This window comes from Empidonax traillii, unplaced genomic scaffold (assembly GCF_003031625.1).
Source record: "Empidonax traillii isolate 1590-97213 ecotype Southwest subspecies unplaced genomic scaffold, ASM303162v1 scaffold87:size1256882, whole genome shotgun sequence".
In the NCBI taxonomy this organism is placed as follows: domain Eukaryota; kingdom Metazoa; phylum Chordata; class Aves; order Passeriformes; family Tyrannidae; genus Empidonax; species Empidonax traillii.
The window spans coordinates 25,251-37,310 of record NW_020955280.1 but is presented as its reverse complement, the minus strand read 5'-3'; positions in this window follow the sequence as shown (position 1 = coordinate 37,310).

Below are 12,060 nucleotides of genomic sequence, written 5' to 3'. Positions count from 1 at the left end.
CAGTCCCAGTGAGTCCTCTGAAAATCTCCCGTGCCTTATTTTAATAACACACAAAAAAGTTATAATTTCTGTCATTTGAATTTCAAATCCAACAGAAAGATCTACCTGATGCTTCTATTTTAAAATGCAATTCTTTCTTCTCTTTTCTTTTCAACTCCTTTGCAGAACCAAACATCATGTTTCATCTCCAGGCACTGAGATTAAAAAAAGCCAAAACAATTAGTGGGGAGCTGATGAAGGTGACAGGGTCATAATTAGTGCTGTTCCTCTCCAGCATGTGTTTATCATGCTAACAGAACAAGTCACTCACAGGGTTAGAGTCATGAGCTGCAGGAGCACACATGGATTGTGCAGCTCTGCAGGGAGGAGAAGCACAAGTGTTTTAAAGGTGGGACATCGTGCTATGTCAATAATGCTGGAGGCAAATCCTTCAGGATCTTTGGTGTGCAGAAGTCAGACAAACCCTCCTGACCCCCTGGTCACAGTCCTGAAGCCTCCTGGACAGTGTTCTCTGCCCAAAAGGACCCTCCCCACCCCATGGAGAAGAAACTCGGCGAAACCCAACAGCTGGAACAGCTCAGCTGATTTTTGAATGTTCACCAAAGGTCCAGGAAACATGTCTTGGGGGAGCTGCTGGGGGAAATCTGTCTAAATTTTGCTTTCAAAAAGCTCTTGGCAAATACTTTCCCTTCGCCCTCCCCACTCAACGATGGTTCAGCTACTGGGTGCTCCTTACAGCCTTTTGCAAAGACTTGATTAATCTGCTTTAAAAACTCTTTTGTCTTCCTGTATCCACAGCTGAAAATGAGCAGCAATTACCCGGGGAGGACGTCCCTGTGAGAATCCCTTGCTAATTAGGGCTTAAGTGATTAGTTCCCTTCCCATCCTGCCCCAAATTTCTCTATTTTTCCCTGGTGTTGGAAAGTCGACTGGAGAAAAAGAAGCAACCAGCAGCTCTTATTTGACCACATGCAGACACACGTCCAGGAGGAGCAGAGCAAGTGGGAGATGGGAACTGGGAAATGAGCATCACATGGAACGTCCAGATGAGCACTATTTCTCCCCCTGAAATGTGATTAAAAATTGGGGTGATTTTGGGGGGATAACAACCTCTCTGCTTCGAGATACACCCGTCCTCCACTGACAGGCCAAGGAAAAACTTCCCCTGGCTTAATAATGCTGCAATTCAGTGCCACAGCCCACTGATAAAACCAAGAGAGACACTCCCTGCACAGCATTCCCACGGCTGACTCCTTTGCTTTCACTGGGGTTTGGCAAAAATGACTGCAGAAAAACACCCTGAGCCATCAGTAATGGCTTTAAATCATCCGAACCACATCTGCCCAGCTGCAGGATGGCCTCACAGCTCGGCAATTATAATTAAACTAGTTACATTACTGCTTTAACAGGCTGGTGTTTTCGCACTGATGGCCTGCTCAGTGTGCTGAGAGGGGTGGGCGGCTGCAGGGTTAATAAAAGCCCCTGGTTTAGAGCCCTAATCTGCCGGGGAAGTGCCTAATTAAGCTCATTGACACCTGCTCCCAATATTCACGGAGCCTGTTATTTGCATTGCTTTTAACAGTTATTGAGATTTCCTTGTATAACGTGTGGGCAAATCTTAATGCAAGGGGGACACCTGGCAAGTGGAAACAGGGCATCTCATCTCCCGGCAAATAACGGCAGCACTGAAGCAATTTTGCCTCCTCTCTGACACTTCCCCAGCTGTTTCCATAGCATTCCCCTGCCTCCCAGCCTGCCTGGCATCTGTTTACAGCAGGAGCAAAGAATCCTCCTCGCTCCTTCCTCCCTGCAGGACCAGAGGCACAAAAGTGACAGGGCAGAGAACACAGAAACAGGCACAGATGCCAAACCCAGCCACGGCTTGACACAGGCCCTTCCACAGCACAGACTGATATCCCAGTGCAGGGGATGTTATGGAGCTGCTTTCCATGGCCTTGCAGCTCCTTTGCCATGAGCCCCTCCAAGCCAGGGCAATATTCACGCTGGTCCTTTGCTAGTCTTGCCTTCAAAAGTAACTCCAAAAGTTCCTGTTAGTGCCAAAAACACAGCAACACCTCAGCATTTTGGGATTTCAGGCTCAGTCTGACAGCCAGGATGGGCACGGGATGAGAGGCCAGAGAAGCAGAGCAGAGACAGAAGAGAGCAGGGGAAGGAGTTTTGGTTATGGAAGTGAATTGGACAGGCAGCCCAAGAGGTGACAGACAGGAAAAATGCCTGGACATCCCCTGGGTGCTGCAAAAGAATCATCTCCTGCCTCCCTTCTCCCAGACAAGAGCCGTGCCAAGTGCCTGCGCTGCTCCCACAGCTTTGCAGCCAGCTCCTAAAGACAGAGCTTTCTTGTCTGTTGGTTCAATAAACAGCAGCCTGTTATCATTTTTATTTGCTGATTGAATCTAAATTACATGTGAGATGCTCATGCAGAATGGCTCTGTGGAATTAGCAGTTCAATCCCGCTCTTTTTTAATAAGGATTCTGATTGCAGCAGTGATACATCCTGCAGGCTCAATGGTTAAGCCTGAAATGAATTCAAAATAAAAGGAAAAAAAAAAAGTGGAGATAATCTCCAAGTGCCAATTTGCCTTTTGAACCTGATTTTCCAACTCCTGAAACATTTGCTGGTAATGGAGGGGGGAGGAATTAGTAAATGGAGATGGTTGGAACATTCTTGAGAAGACGGTTTTTCCCCAAATAAGCTGGGCTTTGCAGTGTAACGGGCAGTGTCAACAAATCTGGGAGAAAAGCCTGGGCTGTGGGCTGTTGGCATCAAAGGCAGGAGACCCAAAGTCAATTCGTGTCCCTGGGGTGGAATGCTGCTCATCAGGAATGCAGCCCTGACCTTTGCTGGTTATTGAACTGGGCTGAGCCTGCCCGCAGGGAGGGCAGCCCGGGCCCATGGCAGCAGGTGAGCTCTCTGCAAACAGAGGTGAGTCTCCTGCTGAACTTTGCAGAGGTTCCCGGGGGAGGCACCGCAGTGTGTGTGTGTCAGGATGAGCATCCCAGCCCTGTAACCCCTTCAGGGACGCCCTGGGAGGGAGCAAAGGCTGCGGCTCCGACCCCAGCCCTGCTCTCCTCATGCCAAGGCTGGTTCCTGAGAGGAGACTTCCTTGGCAGCCCCACCCAGGAACAGCCACACCAGCACCTTGCCAGGCCTCCTGCCAGCCTGGGGGTGGTTCCAGGGAAAAGCTGCCAACAGGCAGTTTGAGGTGAGGCGAGAACACTTTCCAGCTCATTGTCCAGAGGCTGAACATAAACCCACAACCACGTTCCTTCTGCTTTCCCAAAGCTGCAGGGCAAGGAGGGGGCGTTCAGGTCTGTGCACACCAGGAGCAGCATCACAGGCAGAGCCAAAGCCCAGCCTAAAACGGGACTTAGGACCAGCTTTTCTTCCCCTAACAAAGGATTCAGGCACAATAAGTAGCTTTTCTCTCCTCCAGAGCGAAACAGCCCGGGTGGAAAACAGGCAGGGGTTGTGGGTCCCTGCTTTGAACTTCCCTCCCTCAGAGCAGCTGCACACCCTGAGCACAGACACTGGGCATTTCCGTGCCCACATCAGCACAGCAAGAGGCTCCCAATCCCAAGGAAAGGCACTAACAGTGGGAAATCAAGTGCCAAGTTCACGTTCCCGTGTGTGACAGTTCAAAGATGTAATTTCTGTGACAGTTTTTCTCCCTAATTGGAAGCATAATTAAAAATCACACTTGGGGAAAAAAAAAAAAAAAGGAGTTGGCTTTTTTTCCCCACCCCATTTAAGGGAACAAAGTCCCTGGAGGATCTCAGTGTAAAAACAAGATTGCAGGAGAAAAACTACACTGGTAAGTCCTTGGTAAAGAGATTGAGCCAAACACTTGGATGTGCATTGATCCCTTTTCTTCCTCCCCCAGTTTGGGTAGAAAACCAGTGGATAGACATTAACTCTGTTTCAAGCCCTACCACTGCTTGCCTTTTTTTTTTTTTTTTTTTCCCTCTCTCCCCAGTTTATCACCCAAAATTGCCCAGGCCACAGGTAATTCTCTGTCAGCCCTCAAGAACCAAACCACGAGGCACAAACCAGCAGGGAATGAGACAATTCCTGCTGCTCATTTCCAGCCTCGAAGGGTCAGGATGTTGAACCTGGCCAGGCTGGTGCCAGTGCTAAATGCAGGGGTGTCCTGGGAAGAAATAACCTGCAGGGCATCTGAAACAGCACTGAGATAAAAAGTCTGCAGTGCAGATAAAAATCTATAGTCCAGGAATTGGAGTTTAAGATTCTTACACAGTTTTCCTTCTCCATCCTGCATAAAAATCATGAAGCTGAAATATCCCTGCCTGGGTTGAAAATAATCCCAGCTCAGGTGGTGATACCCAGGAATTTTTGATGGTTGCAGCTTCCTGTGTGATGGTCTTACCAGCACACATGTGAACCAAGAAGGGAAAACTCAGATTTGAGGAAAAAAAAAACCCCCCCCCATGAACGTTCACCATTTCATGGGAACAGCCCCATTTCTGTGATGACAGGCAGGGATTGAGAACACTCAGCTAATTACACGGTGGTGGTAATTATTGGGATAAAACTGATGTTGAAGGCAGATGCAAAGTGCTGGTGTCATTTTTTAGGCACAGAGTTACAAGGCTCAGAAATGTCAAGTCAAAATTTCATTTTGAAATACAATTCTGAGCTTTTTTACAGGTGTGGTTTTTAAATCAAGTGACAAGCTGGAATCCTGCACTCAGCTTTCCCCTATAAATTGTCCCAGGCTTTTGGGGTCCTGGTTTTTTTTTTCCATAACCAGACTACCCCTCTGACACGAGATGTCTGTTTTAAGGGAGATTTTTTTTAATTCTTTGATATAAAAGAAGGAACTATGGGATGGAGCAGCCCTTTGGTCACTTGGGGGCAGCTGACCCAGCTGAGTCCCCTCCAAACTTCTTGAGCATCCCCAGCCAGGGTAGGCTGAGGAGCAGAGAAGACCTGGAGCAATGTAAGCACTGCTCTGGAGTAACCTGGGCAGGTTTTACCTGTCCACAGGGCTCTGAGCAGCCTGGGCTGGTGGAAGGTGTCCCTGCCCGTGGCAGAGGTGTGGAACTAGATGATCTTTAAGGTCCTTTCCAACCCGAACCAGTCTGTGATTCCATGGTTTTATGAAGTGCCACCTCTTCCAGTGCCAGGTGGGTCAGTGCTGCCTCTGAACAGGCCCTCAGCAGGCTGACAGTGACACAGAAAAACTGTCTGTGTTAATGTAAATTACACTTAATTAGCAGAAGGCAGTAAACTCTTGCTATAGGCAAACAGATACTGGGATGGGCTGACTTGTGAGCTGTAAAAATCCAAGGGCTCCTGCCACACACGGCTGGGCCATCTGCCCATAGCAAGCCCTGCTCTAAAGACTTTGATGCCTTGATTATGTAAATCAGGGCGATTATTCCATCCTCAAGACTGCAGCAAGATAATTACCCAACAATAAATCACCCCAACCCGAGCGAGAGCAAATGAATGTTGAGCTTTATCACCATCACTGCAATTGTATGGCTGTTATTAACCGAGGACATCAGGCCCCAGAGATACTTCCCTACTGGTTGTGATTTAAATTAGGACTGTTTGGCATCGCTCAGCCTGCTGGGAGGCTGCAGAGGGGGTTTGTTTTCGGTAATATGACTTGGTTCTCCATAAGTACGGTTTTCACTCGCCCTTTTGTCTGGGTTCTGGCTGATTGACCCGAAGGGACTGAAGCAAAGCATGTGGAGTGAAGAGCAGCCTTTCTACTGCTGTCAGTGAGCTCACACTGAAGTCCTAAGCCCAATTTTGTTCAAACAGTCACAGTTTGAGCTGAAAAACTCTTTCAGTCTCTCACCAAAAGTGGGTTTCATCTCACCCTTAACTGGCTGTAGTTCTCAGAGTTCTGAGCACAGCTGACCAGGCACATCAGAGATGGGAAACTCAGATAAAATCTTCCCACAAAGCTACTTCCAACACCTCGACAGAGCAGAGAGAAACTCTCCAAGCAGGTTTTATTCTAAAGGCCAAAGCACTGCCATTTTTGGCTGCATTTTTCTTTGGAACAGCCACACTCCAAGCAAGGAGGAGCCAGGCCTGGAATTCCCTCCAGCTGTGCTGCAGCAGTTCTCTGTTACCTCGTGTCACAGGTGCCTGTAGTGTTTCAACAAGTGAGATGATGTTTCTTCCCAGGTTAATTTATATTAAAACACAATCAATTATAGGGATTTAGGACAGACATATGTTGCAGGTTTAGGTGATAAAGGATGAGATCTAACATAAATACGTTTATAAAGGAGGAAAATGCCTGATGGTTTGGGAAATTTGGAGATATTGAAAGAAGTATTTGACGTCTATATTAACTCAAAGCCCTAAATGGGCTGGGCTTGTTTACATTGCTGCAGTCTTATTACAGGGTGAATTTTACCAGCTGTCTTGCTGAACAGTCATTTAGCCTTAAACTATAGTTAAAACTGTCATGGTTTTAAGCAAATTATATTGCGTAAAGTAATTATTTCCCTAACTGCAAAGAGGAGCCGGGTAGCTCGTGAATCTCATTTGGGAGAAGGAGCTCACAAAGCGCCCTCCGTGTGAGAGTCACAGGCTTGGAAAGACTCTTGTGCTCCAGGAAAGGCCCAGGAAGCTTCACTGGTGAGCTGGGAGCGTGTGGGGAGCGAGCAGCTGGGAAGGGAACAGATTTCTGCTAGACCAGGCTGTTCACTGCACACACTGACCAGCTGGTTCCAAAACATCCTTGGAGCTTCCTCCTCGGAGTGTTCCTGCCCCAGTGAAACGTCAGTCCTGCTGATTAACACACACGCTCTGCACTCCCCCTGCCTAAAGGGAGATGGCTAAAAAGAGGCATTCTGGGGGAAATAAACTGCAGCAGCCAGGGGCTGGCCAGGGAAAGGGGGATAGCATTCCTGTTTGGTGCAGCAGAGCTCTCCGAGGAGCCGGGAATGCTCCTGGCAGCCACAGTCACTGTGCGCAACAGGCAGCTCCCAGCGGGATCTGCTGAGCCTGCTGAGGGGGCTGAGAACTTTAATGTATTCAAAGCTTTGCCTCCCAGGCTGTCAGAACCAGACTGTGGCCTGTGGGTGTCCGTCCCCGGGGTTTTCACTGCCAGGGAACAACCACAGCTCTTCTGCCTCATTGAGAACGCGCCTTTCCAGGGGCCCTGGTCCTCCCCAGCTCCACAGCTCCTGAGCTGCTCCCCTTCTCCCACTCCCAGCTGGGTGCTCTGCTGCTTTCACACGCTGGCTGATGCGTGTGTGGCACCAGGATGGGCCCATCTGTTCTCCTGCGTTCTGCTCTTTTGGATTTCACAGTCAGATGAGGGATCCAAGCCCAGACCCCTGCACTGCAGGAGAGGGTTTCTTGAGGGCAGTCACCCCTCCCCGAGGCTGAATCTGGCTCTATGTATAGCCTGTCTAGTGGCACTTTAACATTAATGACCATCAAACATCCATTCTGGTGGCAGACTGGAATTTGCACTGTGTTTGTGAGCCTCATTGGAAACGTGTGCTGCCCAAAAATCCAGCAATTAATTCACCCATCAGCAAGGACTGATGCACAATGGCAAAGCACCATCGACTGACCACTGAGCAGCCACCACACCAGCCCCAAATGAGGCTAAATCAGGGATTTTGAAGGCTATCAAAAATGCCTTTCTTTTTTTTTCCCCACTAGAAAGCCAGGCAGGTTGTTTAATGCAGAGAGCGCTGAAATCACGACGTGACAGGGGCACAATGGAGCAAAATTCCCAGTGAGTTGTGGATCTGAAAAAGGGCAGGAGCCAGCTTTGGATGTGGTGTACGACTGGGGGATGTGACAGGACTGCCTTTGATCACATATCAAAGTGCTGGCAGTCTCCCCCTCTGCCTCGGGGAAGAGAAACTGCAGCTGAAGCATCGACTGGTACCAGAGGCTCCACCACAGCTCTGTCCCCACCAGCCACACAGGAACTGGGGGGACTCTGTTCTGTAGCCCTGTCCCTCTGAACCATTCCCACTCCATGTGAGCCACAAGCACCGTGGAGTCAGTGGGGGGCTGTTGCATCACGAGCAATCACAATTAACTCTAATTACACGTCTTCACTGGCTGCCAAGCTTTGGAAAAATAACAAGGAGGTGGAAAAAAAAAAAAATCTCAGAAAAGGCAGAAAAGAGGCTCTTGCAATCCAGGTGAATTTTTCCAAGCTGATTGCCAACACTCCAGGTTCCCAAGGGCCTTTGTTAGCAGAGAAAAAGCACCAGAGAAGGAGATGGGGAGAACAGGAAAACTCATCTCCTTCCATCCTTTAAAACAACCTAGCTAGCACTCAGAACTTGGGACATTCAGATACGTGGGGGAACTCACAGTTTAACATTTCTCTGCTTGCCTGATGTGAATCACGTGTGGCACATCTCTGACAAAGCTGACCAATTCCATCGACCCTGGCATAGCTGGGGACTGGGTTTTCTTAAGGTTGATCAGAATTCATGAGCTGCACCAGGTGCTTTTAAATCATCCCACCCTTGTCCTTATCTATTCTGCAAAATATTGCATTCAGGGAGATGAGGACCCAGCACAAAAGGCAGCAGCTGCTGGAGAGGAACAATGGCCCTGCCGTGGAATCCTGGCCCCTTTCAGCAGCACTTCTTTTATAGTTGTCCACAAGAAGGAAATTAACTGAGTTTTTGAGTTTCCAGGAAGCCACTCTGAGAATTAAGTGTTACTCCACCACCCTAAGAGCGCCAGAGTGAATATTTCAACCCTTTGTTCGCTGACAAATCATTATTGATGCTCTGCTTCGAGCCTGGATTTGTTCTCCAGAGAGCTCAGCCAGTGTTTTTATAAACATATCTACAGCAGATTTTGTTCTATTTGAATATGCACTGAGAGCATTTCCTCAGTCAGGGATCCTGTGGGAATTGCACAGACCACTTTAGAGGATAAAAGCAACAGTAAGAAACAGTAAGAAATCAGATGTTGATTAATATGTAAACTCCCAAGTCCGTGTCAATCCAAAACTTTGTCCTAACTTCAGGCTAAGACAGGGAAAATGCTAAAACATGCCCCGTGCCCCACAGTAAATCAGTGGCAGAGGCAGTTCAGGAAGCTTTTTCCAATCCTCTCTAATTTAGAACTTTCTGGTGCATTGCTTTTGGAGAAAAGATGTTGGGCCCATTATTGACACTATTGATTCATGGGGCAAACCAGCATTTTCCTGGCCCACCTTTGGAAAGGTACAAGAGGATGAGGATTCATTTCCTTCCCAGAGATATCAATATCCATCTGGGCTTCTGAAGAAATTCACTCCAAAGGCTATTGATTTCTTCAACCTGAAATGAACTGATTCAGGCATTTCCAGTCTTGTGTGGCCAGGGTGGATCTGAGCCCAAACACTGTGGGAATGCAGCAGGTCTGGAGCACCAAAATCCCTTTGGGATCACAGGGATGGGGTGAGGGATGTGCTCCACAGCTGCCTGACCCCCAGGGCTCCAGCCCAGAGACAGCAGGGGAGGACCCTCTGGATACCTCTTTGTGTCAGCTCTCAGGGACCCAAAAGTGGCAGTTTATCCCTGTAAGAACAGAATTCCTTGGAATTTGCAGCACTGAAGGAACAAGCCATGCCCTGAGATCCTCAGGTACTTCTGATGCAGCCCCTCCCTTTCCCTCCTGATGCCTGACTGACTGTTAAAGCACAGCACAGGTGGCAGGACCCTTCCTGATGGGCTGTGGCTCTGTGGGACTGGTTAAAACATCATCTGCAGACTTTCCCAAGGTTAGGTTTTATATCATGCAATTAAAGGTGAGTCTGTACCAAGCAGTGGGTACTTTCTCTGGCAGGACTAATGAGCTTTCATGCACCAGTGCAAGGCACAGAGATAATCATTTCCCAGAAGCCAATTCTGGCCAATAATTCTCTGTGCCTGCTCTGCTGAGGAGAGCAAAGTCTCCCCCTGCACTACAAGTGTAATGTTGCTTGTTTTGGCAGAAAAGATGAAGAAACTGCAGAGCATTCAAGTTCACAAGGCTCATTATGACTAATCTGCCTTCCTGAGCTGCAGGTCTTTTATTCAGGAGTCACCTAGAGGTCTACCCCGAGAGAGAGCAGGAGATGCTGATGTGCTGGTGTGTGTATTTATGGCAGAGGCGGCACAACCTGCAGCCAAAGGGCTCTGCAGCAGCTCCAGAAGGGGAGCTGCCACATTCCAGCCAGGTTGGCACATGGATCCATCTCCACCTTGGGTTTTGGCCCTTGACTGGGGTCCCAGTTGGTAAATCCAGAGGGGGCTGCAGGGGCCACAGAGAAAGGAGCCACTGGGGTTCAAGAGCCTGGGCATTTCTCAGCCTCTCCTGCTCCCTGCACAGCACTGACCCTCAGAGAAAGGCATTTTTAGGAGCCTGCAGAACCAGTGTTCTAGACAAGATGCTGAGCAACTCCCGTGAGCCAACGAGCACTGCTCTGAAACGAGGAATTTTCATGTGGCACACTTTATGTAGGACCTGGGCACCATTTAGGAGGGTATGTGATGCACTTGTACCAATTAATTAGTGTTAAGGAGCTTTGGTGGGGGTTTTTTTCTTCATGAGGATGAACTGTGTTCACTGGTTTGCTCTTTTATTGGAATGCTGGTGCCAGAAAGGTGAAGCCAAAGAGATGGGCCTGACACAGAAAGCAGGAGAGTTGTGATTAACTTGAAAGGAAGCTCATTCCACAGTTCAGGACTGGCCCCCAAGGAACCTCTGCCTTGTCCCCAGGGCAGTCAGAAACATTTACCCTTCTGCATTTGTGGCCGAGTCGTCCTTTCCCCGGAGAAATCAAATCGTCAGCCAAGCCCCTTCAGAGCTTTCCACACCAGCAGGGTGACAGAGCAGGGAAACAATGAGCCATCTCAGTGACTGATGTGCCACTGCCAACTCCCTTTTGCAGTGACACGGTGCAGTGCAGGAGGCATCTTATCTCCCTGCACTCCCCGTGCTGCTCAGCTGAGTAAAAGTCCTCTGTTAAAGGAGCAGAAAGAGCCAACACCCGTCGAGGAAATGCTGCAGAACACTCGGGATATTTGCCCCAGGAACTGTTCTCCACAAACCAGAAATGCCCCGAAAAACAGAAGGGTTTGCTTCTCTTCAGAAGGTTGTACTTGTTGGGTTTGAAGTTTCATTTTGTTTTGGCTTCAGGTTCGGGGTTGGTTTTTTTTTTCTTTTTTTTTTTTTTTTCAGAAGTCAGTTTTTCTTGTTATTGTGCTTTATTTTCTCCCATGATTCATCTAACTCTAGGGCATTTATTGAAATCCTTGATACAAAATTCAAGGGAAATGAATCTCACTGTAAACTTCCCAAGGACAGCTACATCACCCATTAAAGTCTCCTGCAGTTTTCTGCAGCTCTTCCCATTCCAGACTAACAGACGAGCTGCATTTCTGGCAGCTGTGATTTATAACACATCTCCCATCAGACCAACCATTGCTTTAATTCATAGTTTTCCAGTGGAAAAAATAAAAAGCTTTTTTCTTCAGTAGGACTGGGAAAAAAAAATGTAGCTGCAGCAACACCCAGATATGAGTTTTACAAGCAGTTAAACACATCCACACTGTAAATCAAAGGGATGAGGCAGATGGCAGAGAGTCAGTGAGACTCAGAGCTCGTCCATTAAACACCTTCCCCAGTTCTGAGTTATTAAATTGCTGTTTTCCTGACTCAGAGTGTAGTTCATTTTCTTATAGATGGCTGGATGGAAAACATCTTGTGACACAACCAGAAGCCCAAGGAGTCAAAGAGAGGACAGATCCTTCTTGCCCTCCAAGAAAGCATCAACATCTCTAAGGAGTGTTGTCCATCCATTAAATAAATATAATCATTTTGAGGCAAGCAAAATGTACAAAAACATTCCTGTCCTGCTTTCCACGAGAAATAATTGCTCTCTATATACCCAGCTCTTGAATTTATTTGGCTGCCTTGGCACTGCAAAACTCACAGTGGAGCATTAATTGGATAAAAAAAGAAGGAAATTATTGCAATAACACTTGGAAAGTTCAGGAGAATTCAGTTTGACTTCAGCACTGAAGATGACTCAGAAAGGA